This window comes from Lolium rigidum, chromosome 4 (genome assembly GCF_022539505.1).
Source record: "Lolium rigidum isolate FL_2022 chromosome 4, APGP_CSIRO_Lrig_0.1, whole genome shotgun sequence".
NCBI lineage: Eukaryota > Viridiplantae > Streptophyta > Magnoliopsida > Poales > Poaceae > Lolium > Lolium rigidum.
Genome location: NC_061511.1, coordinates 200987125 through 201002070, shown reverse-complemented (window position 1 = coordinate 201002070; position 14946 = coordinate 200987125).

Here is a 14946-nt window from a genome sequence, read left to right as displayed (position 1 = left end):
TCCAAGTAGCTTTATGCAATGTCCAGAAGTGTTAAGAATGATTGTGTCACCTCTGAACATGTTAATTTTTATTGTGCACTAACCCTCTAATGAGTTGTTTCGAGTTTGGTGTGGAGGAAGTTTTCAAGGATCAAGAGAGGAGTATGATACAATATGATCAAGGAGAGTGAAAGCTCTAAGCTTGGGGATGCCCCGGTGGTTCACCCCCGCATATTCTAAGAAGACTCAAGCATCTAAGCTTGGGGATGCCCAAGGCATCCCCTTCTTCATCGACAACATTATCAGGTTCCTCCCCCGAAACTATATTTTTATTCGGTCACATCTTATGTACTTTACTTGGAGCGTCCGTATGTTTCTTGTTTTTGTTTTTGTTTGAATAAATGCTTGTGTGGGAGAGAGACACGCTCCGTCGGTTCATATGAACACATGTGTTCTTAGCTTTTAATGTTCATGGCGAAGGTTGAAACTCGCTTCGTTCATTTTTATATGGTTGGAAACGGAAAATGCTACATGTAGTAATTGGTAGAATGTCTTGAATAATTTGATACTTGGCAATTGTTGTGCTCATGTTTAAGCTCTTGCATCATATACTTTGCACCTATTAATGAAGAAATACATAGAGCTTGCTAAAATTTGGTTTGCATAATTGGTCTCCCTAAGTCTAGATAATTTCTAGTATTGAGTTTTGAACAACAAGGAAGACGGTGTAGAGTCTTATAATATTTTCAATATGTCTTTTATGTGAGTTTTGCTACACCGGTTCATCCTTGTGTTTGTTTCAAATAACCTTGCTAGCCTAAACCTTGTATCGAGAGGGAATACTTCTCATGCATCCAAAATCCTTGAGCCAACCACTATGCCATTTGTGTCCACCATACCTACCTACTACATGGTATTTCTCCGCCATTCCAAAGTAAATTGCTTGAGTGCTACCTTTAAATAGTTCAAAATTTATCACCTCTTATTTGTGTCAATGTTTTATAGCTCATGAGGAAGTATGTGGTGTTTTATCTTTCGATCTTGTCATTTACTTCTGACAGACTTTCATAATGGACTAGTGGCTTCATCCGCTTATCCAATAATTTTGCAAAAAGAGCCGGCAATGGGGTTCCCAACCTCAATTAATTAACTTTCATTAATAATTCTCTTCACATGTTTTGCTCGATTCATCAAGTAAGCAACTTAATTTTGCAAATAGACACTCCTCCATGGTATGTGAATGTTGGAAGGCACCCGAGGATTCGGTTAGCCATGGCTTGTGTAAGCAAAAGGTTGGGAGGAGTGTCATCCATAAATAAAGAAAAACTAAACTAAAGTACATGTGTAAACAAAAGAGAAGAGGGATGATCTACCTTGCTGGTAGAGATAACGTCCTTCATGGGAGCCGCTCTTGAAAGTCTGGTTGATAAGGTAGTTAGAGTGTCCACTACCATTCGTTGACAACAACAAACACCTCTCAAAATTTTACTTTTATGCTCTCTTTATGTTTTCAAAACCAAAGCTCTAGCACAAATATAGCAATCGATGCTTTCCTCTTTGAAGGACCATTCTTTTACCTTTTATGTTGAGTCAGTTCACCTATTTCTCTCCACCTCAAGAAGCAAACACTTGTGTGAACTGTGCATTGATTCTTACATACTTGCTTATTGCACTTGTTATATTGCTTTGCATTGACAATTATCCATGAGATATACATGTTACAAGTTGAAAGCAACCGCTGAAACTTAATCTTCCATTGTGTTGCTTCAATGTCTTTACTTTAAATTATTGCTTTATGAGTTAACTCTTATGCAAGACTTATTGATGCCTGTCTTGAAAGTGCTATTCATGAAAAGTCATTGCTTTATGATTCAGCTTGTTTACTCATGTCATTACCATTGTTTTGATCGCTGCATTCATTACATATGTTTACAATATGATCAAGTTTATGATGGCATGTCACTCCAGAAATTATCTTTGTTATCGTTTACTCGCTCGGGACGAGCAGAACTAAGCTTGGGGATGCCGATACGTCTCCGACGTATCGATAATTTCTTATGTTCCATGCCACATTATTGATGATATCTACATGTTTTATGCACACTTTATGTCATATTCGTGCATTTTCTCGGAACTAACCTATTAACAAGATGCCGAAGTGCCGCTTCTCGTTTTCCGCTGTTTTTGGTTTCGTAAATCCTAGTAACGAAATATTCTCGGAATTGGACGAAATCAACGCCCGTGTTCCTATTTTGCCCGGAAGCATCCGTAACACACGAGAACCGCCAGAGAGGGGGCACAGAGCCCACCAGCACCATAGGCCGGCGCGGCTCGGGGTGGCCCGCGCCCCCTATGGTGTCGTCGCCTCGTCGCCCCTCCGACTCCGCCTTTCGCCTATATAAAGGTCCCGCACCTAAAACCTCGATACGAAAAAGCCACGGTACGAGAAACCTTCCGCAGCCACCGCCATCGCGAAGCCAAGATCCGGGGGACAGAGTCTCTGTTCCGGCACGCCGCCGGGACGGGGAAGTGCCCCCTGAAGGCTCCTCCATCGACACCACCGCCATCTTCATCAACGCTGCTGTCTCCCATGAGGAGGGAGTAGTTCTCCATCGAGGCTCGGGGCTGTACCGGTAGCTATGTGGTTCATCTCTCTCCTATGTACTTCAATACAATAATCTCATGAGCTGCCTTACATGATTGAGATTCATATGATGATGCTTGTAATCTAGATGTCATTATGCTAGTCAAGTGAGTTTTACTTATGTGATCTCCGGAGACTCCTTGTCCCACGTGTGTAAAGGTGACAGTGTGTGCACCGTGTGGGTCTCTTAGGCTATATTTCACAGAATACTTATTCACTGTTATGAATGGTGTAGTGAAGTGCTTATTTATATCTCTTTATGATTGCAATGTGTTTTGTATCACAATTTATCTATGTGCTACTCTAGTGATGTTATTAAAGTAGTTTATTCCTCCTGCACGGTGTAATGGTGACAAGTGTGTGCATCCGTGTTAGTACTTGGCGTAGGCTATGATTATGATCTCTTGTAGATTGTGAAGTTAACTATTGCTATGATGGTATTGATGTGATCTATTCCTCCTACATAGTGTGAAGGTGACAGTGTGCATGCTGTGTTAGTACTTGGTTTAGTCGTGTTGATCTTTCATGCACTCTAAGGTTATTTAAACATGAACATTGAATACTGTGGAGCTTGTTAACTCCGGCATTGAGGGTTCGTGTAATCCTACGCAGTTAGTGGTGTTCATCATCCAACAAAAGAGTGTAGAGTATGCATTTATCTATTCTGTTAAGAGATCAAAGTTGAGAGTGTCCACTAGTGAAAGTCTAATCCCTAGGCCTTGTTCCTAAATATCGCTATCGCCGCTTGTTTACTCGTTTTATCTAGCATTACTCGTCAGCATTACTCGCTACCATATTACCACCATCAACTACACGCCAGCAAGCTATTTTCCGGCACCGTTACTACTGCTCATATTCATTCATACCACCCGTATTTCACTATCTCTTCGCCGAACTAGTGCACCTATTAGGTGTGTTGGGGACACAAGAGACTTCTTGCTTTGTGGTTGTAGGGTTGCATGAGAGGGATATCTTTGACCTCTTCCTCCCTGAGTTCGATAAACCTTGGGTGATCCACTTAAGGGAAACTTGCTGCTGTTCTACAAACCTCTGCTCTTGGAGGCCCAACACTGTCTACAAGAATAGAAGCTCCCGTAGACATCAGACGTCGAGGAGAGCGGTAGTGTGGGGCTTGAGCTGGGCGAAGACGGCGGCTAGGGTTTCGTCGGAGGCCGCCGCCGAGCATACGTCGGCCATGGTATGGAGAAGCCGCGACGGCGGCGTCGACCCGAGGCGGCGCCCGACCACCTCCTCATCGCACGACGACGCACGCGACCGGCTGTCACCTGGAGGAGCCGCGGCGGCGACGACTGACGCGGCATCCGCGCGGCGACACCCGCGACCGGCCGTGAGCGTCGCCGCCGCCGCGCTCCGGCCGCCCGCGGCCGCTCCCGGGCCCGCGCTGCCGGCCGCCTCCGCGACGTGCTCGAGGGAGAGTGGCGCGACGACGGCGGCTCGGGGTCGTCGAGGAGGAGGCGCGAGGCGGCGAGGCAACGCGCCACGCCGACGCCGGGTAGGTCGAGGGGACGCGCGACCGCGGCGGCTCCGGGCCGCCGTCCGCCGGCGACATGAGAGAGCTCGGCGGCGGCAGCGCGACGCGGCGGCCGGGCGCGGTTGAGGGACGGAAGAGAGGAGACGCGGTGCCGAGAATGGGCCGATATTTTACGATCTAGGGTTTTCACCCCGGGCGCGAGCACGGGCGTTGCCGGAGAAACGACCGACTCGGAACAAACGCACCCTACCGTCTCGCAACTGGCCCCGCACGAAACAGGCCCACGCGTCATTGACCATAAACGAGGAGGCAGAGGTAAAGAAAAAATGACCACCTCCAACGGCCAGGGTGAAAAGTGGGCTCGTAAAGTTACTGTTGCTACGGGATTGGACGGACCAGATTGATTTTGCCCCTCTCAGACCCCCTGGTTGGCTGGGTAGTGTTGCAACATTTATAGGAGAAATGGATGGTCGAAATCTTGGTTTATTAACACGTTCACGTGGTGAGCACCGGAGATTTTTAAAATAATCCAGCTAGGATTACTCTTTTTAGTACCAAAATGCGCATCTGCTAGTATCCTAGGCTTCCCGAAATGAATAAAGCTATCATGGAGGTGCTGCCACTTGCGCTGCCTATCGTCGTGCGAGGATAACACGACCCTGAGAGCATATCCAGCCGTTGGCCTCCCCGGACCGAAATCCGGCGCTATTTATCGTCGGATTGGACGAAAGTTTGGCTCGGAGAGCGTCGAAGTTCCAGCCGTCTCCTCGGTAGACACTCGGGGTTGGGCGTTTTTTAGATAAAAACGTCCCCAGATGCCAAATTTCCTGCATAATTCAGCGAATTTGACCAGTTTTACTAACATTCGGCTTATTTTTACAAATAAACGTTACAGTTCAACAAAACAAGATAAGTTTCAAACAAATAAAATGGAAACTAATTGGTGTTGCCTCGAAGCATCCATATGTGCTCCACCAGATCATCCTGCAGTTGTTGATACATTGTGGAGTCTCGAATCTCCTGACGCATAGCTATGAACGTAGCCCACGATGCCAGCACCTGGTGGTTAGGCTGTGCAAGAGGACCCTCTCTGTCATATGGTGCAGCTTGCTCGCTCGGAGGAACCGGATTGACGACGGGTTGTGCCGGCGGCGACAGAGCAACGGGAGGGGAGGAGGGATTTGCGTCGACAAAGTGGTGGGGTTCGTCTGTTCTCTCACCGACAGAGCGGGCCCGTTCCCGCTTTTCTCTTGTCTGGAGTCCCCGAGCGCACCCCGGGGGGCCGAGGATGTCCTGGGCTCTCCGGACGGATGAAAGGCGTAATCCGGACGAAAACGAGGATCCGGGGGTGCGACTGGACCGTTTTCGTCCATCCGGACGAAAAAAAACGTCCTGGAGGTCTCGTCGGGGAGACTGCTGGAGATGCTCTGAGGTCATTCTGCTTGGTACTGATTTTTGTGTTGTGTTGTGTGGATGAAGGGCCTCCTTGCTTGCGTGATTTTTCATCTTCGTTTTTCTTATAAACTGAGCCGTGTATGATTTCGTTTATCCGATTTTTCTGATAAACTGGTTCATTTTATGCACAGTGCTCTTTCTATCTTTAATCGAACAACAGATATCCACGTCTCTAAACTCAAGAAGAAAAGCTCACTGTATTGTCCCGCCTAACAGCTTAGGTTGGTGCTAACGCGGGCTGGAGCGGCGGCGGTACCGCCCGCGTAGGGGTGAGAGGCGGGCGAGAGGCGGGCGAGACGACAGCGCGGGGCGGTGGATCCACCGCCCGGCGGTAGCGCCCGCTACCGCCCGGCTGCCGCCCGCGCTGGCGCCGAGAGGGGGGCGAGAGGGGGCGAGAGGAGGGCGAGAGCGAGGCGGTGCGCTGGCGGCCGAGTCGGGGCGAGAGCGGGGGCGAGAGGGATGGGGCGATCTGATTCGTCCACGTGGAGTGAGAGTAGGGTGAGAGTGGGGTGAGAGTGGGGTGAGAGTAGGGTGATCTGAAAAAGAAATGGTGATGTGGAGGAGAGAGAAGTGAGAGTGCGGTGATTATAGCCGCTGCACCGACACGCGGGGTGAGAGTGGGGTGAGAGTGAAGGTAAAAACTGACGTGGCGGGTGAGAGTGGGGTGGTGCATTGGCACCAGCCTTAGCTACCAATCAGTGCTTGCATGGTGTGTGGTTAGTGTAGCGTAGTGGTCGTATGATTAACTTACTCAGTCCAATCACAAAAAAACAGTACGTAGGTATCACGTAGCGTGCACGCACTGTACTTGCGCGCGACACCAAGTGCCACATCGATTCGGCGGATCCCGCCCGCCCGCCCACATGTCCCCCGACTTCTTCTCCCTCGGACGGACGCCAGTGCATTGCAGAAACACTTCTCAAATGTTTGAGCCCCCTAGCCGTCCGATTGCCTCATTCAACATTTGAACGGCCAGGATCACCGCGGGTTCTCCCGATCGAGCTGCTGCGCCGATGATTGCGGGGTCGAGAGCACTGTGCAGTCTACGCATGCAGCGGGCCCCACATTTTATCTTCACGACGATACTCTGGTGGGCGCGCCGGAAGATAGCTCGGAGATAGCGACCGGACCGGAAGAGGCAGCCGACGTGTCGGGGGCAGCACGGGCCCCAACGGCTAGTTGGCGCCGAAAAAGGATTGATTGGACTGGTAATCGGCTGGGTCTTTGCTACGGCCGACTGTAGCTCTGCGTGATCGTGTCTCTCTCCTGATTGACATTGCCACGAGGAAACCAGAGCGAGAATCTTTGAAACATGAAACGACAACGTAGATGCTAAACCTGCAAGATAAGGGCATCTCTAGCGGCGCGATGATTTTAATGTCCGCGAGCGTCTGTTTGTGTCGTCTTGAAACGACTGTTATGTCCGCGCGTCCGCTTTCCGTCTCGCCTGCTCCAGCGGGGAGACGCATTTTTTTCCCTTTTTTCCCTCTTCTCCATTTAAACATAGTTTCAAATATAACATTTTGAAACATGATTTTACACAAACTAACACATAGTTTGGAACATGATTTACACAAACTAACACATAGTTTGAACCATGGTGGACACAAATATAAAATTTTAAAAAAAAGAAGCCAGATGTGTTGATTTCCGTATGTTCGCTGCCAAGAAAGAACATTCGAGAGCACACCTAATCACCCAAACCGGAAAATCCAGTGGGAGGAGATGGTGCCCTTGTTGGTTCTACCGATGAGGCGAACATCCGAAACCTCGACTACTAGCTTCGTCCGGCCCGTAGCCGATTCGCCGCAAAGAAAGAACACTCAACGTTCTAACTATCGGTGTCGGAGCAGAGTCGTCGGTGTGGTAGTGCCTGCGGCAGGCTGTGTCGTCGAACACCTTGACGATCATCTCGCCGTCCCCCTTGTAGAGGAAGGTGAGCTGGCAGCCGGGCTCGAGGTCGAGGTCACGGGCGAACACTAGTAGGAAAAGCCTCATCAGTGGCGCACGAAAATTTGATTCTGTGGCGCACGGGTGGTGCGCCACAGAAACGTCGCCACAAAAATAAGCTTTCTGTGGCGCACCTGATTGTGCGCCACAAAAATAAGGTTTCGTGGCGCACTTGTTCTTAGGTGCGCCACGTGAAAGGGTGCGCCACGAACTGCTTCTTAGTGCGCCACGAATTTGCTTGTATTATACACGATTTTGTGCTGCTCGGTATACATATACAGCTTATACACAGCGAATACGTATACACAATACGTATACACAGAGTTATATACAAGCAACATTCAGATATAATATAAATATCATGTACATTGCACAGATATAACATAGACATCATCATCACATTACTTAGAGCCCGATCGAGATACATATATAGTGGCAAGTGTCAAATGTTTTGCATACAACTCTTAATTCATACAAAATTCACAATTTCGAGATACAAACTAGTCTTCATCCGGTTCCTCCTTTGCTCCGTCATCTCTACCCACTGAGGCTCGCTTGCATCGGGGTCCTTCCATCCAGCTCCTACTATGATGAAAATGGAAGAAAGTGAGACCAACAAGTATCCGATGCACAAGAGAAATGGAATAAATGCCTCATACATTGTTGGTCAACACAAATATTAACATTCGTGGACGGTGTAAGTGAGACCAAGTCCGATGCACAAGAGATTGATATTTGTGCTATCTTACCAGAGCTCACTTACGCCGCCCCCGAGTGTACGGTGACCAAACATTTTAATCATCGGCATTTTGAAAATGTCAAAGCAAATGGAATGACAAAATGGAATAAGTGCCTCATACATTGTTGGTCAACACAAATATTAACATTTAGAGATGGCGTCAGTGAGACCAAGTCCGATGCACAAGAGATTGATATTTGTGCTATCTTACCAGGCTCACTTACGCCACCCCCAAGTGTACGGTGACCAAACATTTTAATCATCGGCATTTTGAAAATCTCAAAGCAAATGGAATGACAAAATGGAATAAGTGCCTCATACATTGTTGGTCAACACAAATATTAACATTTAGGGATGGGGTAAGCGAGGCCGGTAGGATGCACAAGAGATTGATATTTGTGCTATCTTACCAGGCTCACTTACGCCACCCCCAAGTGTACGGTGACCAAACATTTTAATCATCGGCATTTTGAAAATCTCAAAGCAAATGGAATGACAAAATAGAATATGTGCCTCATACATTGTTGGTCAACACAAATACTTTGCAGTAAGGCCCCTTTCCCCGGTCGGCGTTCCGTCAACGGGTGCTTGACGACACAACAACGCCGATCCGCATCTCCGGCGCAGTAACCACGCTGGTCCCTCGCTGTCCGAGTGAACGAGTCCTTGATGCAAAGACCGTGCCGGCCTGCCCAGCGATTATGCCGGGCCGTGCTGCCGCGCTTCAAGCCGTGAGTCCCGCGCCTCGCATCGTTCGCCTTCTTGCCCGGTGAACCAATAGGCTGATCGTTGGAATAAGGAAACCGATGACAGCCGGTCGCAAGATTAAATTGCGATCGGCCGTCATCGGCTTCCTTATTCCAACGATTAGTCTATTAGTTCACCGGACAAGAAGGCGAAGAGTGCAGGGCGCATGATCGACACGGCTCGAAGCGCGACAACGTGGGTCGGCATGATGCTAGGGAGGCCGGCACCGTCTTGGCATTAAGGACTCGTTCACGTACTCGGACGGCGAGAGAAGAAAAGTGGTGCTGCGCCGGAGAGGCATGTCGGCGTTGTTGTCTCATCAAGGACTCGTTCACGGAACGGCGGCCAGGGAAAGGGGGCTCGTCTACAAAGTATATTGCGGCGTATAGGTGACCAAACATTCTAATCATCGGCACTAAAATGGAAGAAAGGCCAATGCAATTAAGAAGTAGCTAGTATGAACTAAATGGAATGCCTCATACTTTGTTGGTCGAAACAAATATGAACATCCCGGGATGGCGTTAGTGAGGCCAGGTAGGATGCACAAGAGATTGATATTTGTGCCATCACACCAGTGCTCACTAGCGACACCCCGAGTGTACAGATTGACCGAACATTCTAATCATCGGCACTAAAATGGAAGAAAGAGCCAAGTGGTATCAACTAAATGGAATGCCTCATACTTTGTTGGTCGAAACAAATATTAACATCCAGAGATGGAGTAAGTGAGGCCAGGTAGGATGCACAAGATATTGATATTTGTGCCATCACACCAAGCCTCACTTGCTCCACCCCCGAGTGTACGAGTGATCGACCAACCATCTAATCATCGACAAGTAAATCACTTGGGGTAATGTTAAAATGTTTGTCTCCATATTTGGGAGACATTTTTAATATTGGAGTCTAGCTAATGGAAATCAAGAACTAGTCTTGATCTCCAAATGGTGATTAGAGGGAATTTATTCATCTTAAGCAACATTAGGGACAAATGGGATCATGCAAGGGACTTGGGTCATTTGGATCATAAGGCATCAATTAAGGAGGCAACCAGGGACAAAGGGAAACATTTGATGATCCATTATCATAGGCAACAAAGCAGCAACTTTTTCACCTCTAATCTAGCTAGAGGCCTTAAAAGAAATCCATCATAAGCATGGTCAAATACACATATATATAGCATGGGGCGGATGCTCCAAAGGGATTATATATTCATCACTTGGTAATTTGGAGAGCAAACAAGCAAAGTAGCCATATCACTCAATCCAATAATATAGTAATTTGGATCATAAGGCATCAATTAAGGAGGCAACCAGGGGACAAAGGGAAACATTTTATGATCCATTATCATAGGCAACAAAGCAAGCAACTTTTTCCCCTCTAATCTAGCTAGAGTCCTTAAAAGAAATCCATCATAAGCATGGTCAAATACACATATATATAGCATGGGGCGGATGCTCCAAAGGGATTATATATTCATCACTTGGTAATTTGGAGAGCAAACAAGCAAGTAGCCATATCACTCAATCCAATAATATAGTAATTTGGATCATAAGGCATCAATTAAGGAGGCAACCAGGGGACAAAGGGAAACATTTTATGATCCATTATCATAGGCAACAAAGCAAGCAACTTTTTCCCCTCTAATCTAGCTAGAGTCCTTAAAAGAAATCCATCATAAGCATGGTCAAATACACATATATAGCATGGGGCAGATGCTCCAAAGGGATTATATATTCATCACTTGGTAATTTGGAGAGCAAACAAGCAAGAGCCATATCACTCAATCCAATAATATAGTAATTTGGATCATAAGGCATCAATTAAGGAGGCAACCAGGGGACAAAGGGAAACATTTTATGATCCATTATCATAGGCAACAAAGCAACAACTTTTTCCCCTCTAATCTAGCTAGAGTCCTTAAAAGAAATCCATCATAAGCATGGTCAAATACACATATATAGCATGGGGCTGATGCTCCAAAGACATTTTTAATATTGGAGTCAACCCAAGTCCCAAGCCAGGCTACACACACACACACAACCAAACAGCTCACTGTGCAGTAGTGCATGCCCAACAAAGACACACAAAGCCAGTGAGTCACCACATGCTTGCCGTGCCAAAATGGGTAGAATACCCAGCTTGTATCATCATCCGGCTACTAAGCCATTTGGTGGAAGCAAACCGAAGATCAGCCGTAAGGAAATCACCAAGGGAACATTGGTATGTCAAGTATGGTGACACTACCGGAGAAATCCAACATGGATTAATCCCTAACTAGCCATCCAAACTCACCTAGCACCACACAACTAGTTATACCATCGAATATAGACATTTAAATGTCTATTTTGTTTTCAACAAAGAAAAGCTACTGGTAATCTAGTCATGGATCAACCAGTATAGCATGAGAGAGTCACAACAACAGCCACAAGTAAAGGGAGCCACCCTTGGACAACATAAAGGTCAGTCGTGGCTACCTCAAACCCATAGGAACATTCACTAAGCCACCGCATCATAACCCAATAGGGCTCAACGATGAGCTAGGGTACCCAATCAATGATTGGCAACCCTCTAGCTACATCCAATCCATCCATGAGATCATTATCGCTCAGCAGCTCATCTCATTTATCTAATCAATCAAGTTAAACTAACCGGATAAATGAAATGCATAATTAACAAGTGCACCGTGACTATTGCAAATGATCCGGAGGACATTTAAATCCGACAAAGTAATTTGGAGAGCAAACAAGCAAGAGCCATATCACTTGGTAATTTGGAGAGCAAACAAGCAAGTAGCCATATCACTCAATCCGACAAAGTAATTTCGCCGAGCACTTTGTGCCCGCACGGGAGAGGAAGAGGGAGGGGAGGGGGAGAGGTGGAGCTCACCGACGATGCTGTTGGAGGAGCGGCCGGGTAGAGGAAGAGGGAGGGGCCGGGTAGGGGTGGACGAGGAGGTCGACGATGATGGCAGGGGCGGCGGCTCCTCCTCCTTGACGCGGAGCCGGCCCCTCCTCCTCCATGCGGCGGCCGCCCCTCTCCTCCACGCCGCAGCGGCTTGTGCCGCCGGTGGCGGGGATGGGTGGAGCGTGGCGGCATGCGGCCCTCGCGGAGGAAGGAGGCGGCGGCGGCGACGACGACGACCACGCTCACCATGGAAGGCAGCGGCGCGCGAGGGAGAGGAAGAGGGGTGGACGAGGAAGTACGGGCGGCGGCGCGCGAGGGAGAGGAAGAGGGGTGGAGGAGGAAGAAGTACGGGCGGCGGCGCGCGAGGGAGAGGAAGAGGGGTGGAGGAGGAAGAAGTACGGGCGGGGGGAGGGGGTACGGGTGGTTATAGAAGGCGCTATTTCGTGGCGCACCAGCACAAGTGCGCCACGTAATCAACTACTTCGTGGCGCACCGAGCAGGTGCGCCACGTAAACACTTATTTCGTGGCGCAAGCAAGTCATGTGCGCCACGTAAATACCTACACTAATTATTGGTGGTGGCAGGATGTGGGCCCCACATACTTTCGTGGCGCACGGCACGGTAGTGCGCCACAAAAATAGCTTATTTTTGTGGCGCACTCTTCCTCGTGCGCCACAAAAAATCTTTCTGTGGCGCATTTATTTTGGTGCGCCACAGAACTAAGCTTTGCCTATAAGGGTTTTCCTACTAGTGGAACTTGTCCCACCCCGTGTGCAGGTACATCTTGCCCTGCCGTCGAACATGACCTCCACGATCCAACGGCAGAAGTTGCAGCTGGCCTCCCGTAGCTGCAACTGCGCCGGCTCGACGTCGTCGACGAACTCGACGAACTTGTCTGGTAGCCGTTTGATGGCTGGTGGGTCGTCGTCGATGCGGAGGAGGAACTCGAAGCAGCGCTCCTCCTGCGAGGACGAGGAGGGCGCAGGCGACGGCGAGCGTGGGGCCGTAGCTGCTCCACCACAGCGGCCCCTTCCCCGGCCACGGGGGCGCCCAGGGGCCGCGGCCTCGACCGCCTCGCCGGCCACCAGGACCGGCCATGGACTTCCTCGCGGGCTTGGCTGCGTCGCAGGAACACCTAGGCGGCGCTACCGTCGAGCTTTGTGGCGGCTAGGGTTTCTTTGGAGGAGTGGATGAGGAAGAAGAACGCGCGCCCCCTTTATATAGGCCGGCGGCATGCGGTGGCCGCAGGACGCGTGGCGTCGCCATTAACGTGGTTGGCGGAGGTGGGCGGCGGCAGCCGAGGCATCATCGCCATTAACGTGGCGCAGAGTGCCAAAGCAACGCAGCTTTGCAGTCGCTGGCATGTTTGAGAAGACGCATCGACGCAGGGTTGCTGCCAGGCGGGCCCGCTGAAACGTCCGCCAGACGCGAGCGGACATTTCCGGACGTCCGCAGAGACGCATCCGAGGTGAATATTTGGGTCAGGTTTCCGTTTCCGCGGACGGCCCGGTCACTTTGCGTCGCCATACTGGAACAGGCCACAGACGCATTTCCGGTCACGGCGGACGAAAACGGTCGCTCGGCGGCCGTTTGTGTCTCGCCGCTGGAGATGCCCTGAAAGAAAGTTAAGCTCCTTGGAGAAGTTCACCTTTCGTTCTAGAACTTATTTTTGATTTAGAACGGATCTTGAATTCTCGAAATAATTTTACTTTTCATTCCCTTTTTAGTTGAGTTGAGAAAATCGCCAACTTAAAAAGAAGAGACGGTCAACCAACTGAAATTGGTTTTGAACTAGACCATGCTCAAGCTAGTTGATATATCGAACCCAACAGTTTTAGTCAAAAATTTGAAACCATGGTGCGCTATGGTCCTGCTACTCTCTCCTTGCACCATTGCTTTGAGTTTTTATCATCCGTGGTAGATATTTGTCTGGCTCAACCGGGATATAGACTAAAACTAAATGATTATGAGAGTTCAAGGTTCATTTAAAAGCATGTAATCTTACTCATACTTGGCAACTATTACACACTAACTTAGCTCTATTATCCAAGAAATTACAAAGTAACTCCAAACTTTTTGTTTCAATTTTTTGAAATTTAAAATGTGTGTAAAATGCATTTGAAAATATAGGAAGCATACTGATACGTCCAAAACGTATCTACTTTCCCGAACACTTTTGCTATTGTTTTGCCTCTAATTTGTGTATTTTGGATGCAACTAACACGGACTAACGCTGTTTTCAGCAGAACTGTTATGGTGTCTCGTTTTTGTGCAGAAATCCAACTTGCAGGAAAAACCTCGGGATTTTGACGGAAGGCCCTATTTTCCCAGAATACTGACGGAGCCAGAAGGACAAATCAAGTGGAGGCCCGAGGGCCCCACACCATAATGCGGCGCGGCCTAGGGGGGCCGCGCGGCCCTATGGTGTGGCCCCCTCGGCTGGCCTCCGGCGCCCTCCTTCGGACTATTTATCGGCCTCGACCTAAAAACGCACGGGGAGAAGTCGAAGTCGCCAGAAACCCTCCAGAACGCCGCCACATCGCGAAACTCCGTCTCGGGAGCCAGAAGTCTCCGTTACGGCACTCCGCCGGGACGGGGAATTGGAGGAGATCATCGCCATCATCACCGCCAACGCCTCTCCATCAACCAGCCATGTTTCCCCCATCCATGTGTGAGTAATTCCCCGGCTGTAGGCCGAAGGGGATGGTAGGGATTGGATGAGATTGGTCATGTAATAGCATAAGATTGTTAGGGCATAGTGCCTAGTGTCCAGTAGATGTTACTTTTATGATATTGTTGCAACTTGTTATGCTTAATGCTTGTCACTCGCCGGAAACCCTCCGGAGACGCCGCCACATCGCGAAACTCCGTCTCGGGAACGGGGGTCTGGATTACGGCACTCCGCGGGACGGGGAATTGGAGGAGATCATCGCCATCATCACCGCCAACGCCTCTCCATCAACTTGACCATGTTTACCCCACGTCCATGTGTGAGTAATTCCCCCGTTTGTAGGCTGAAGGGGATGGTAGGGATTG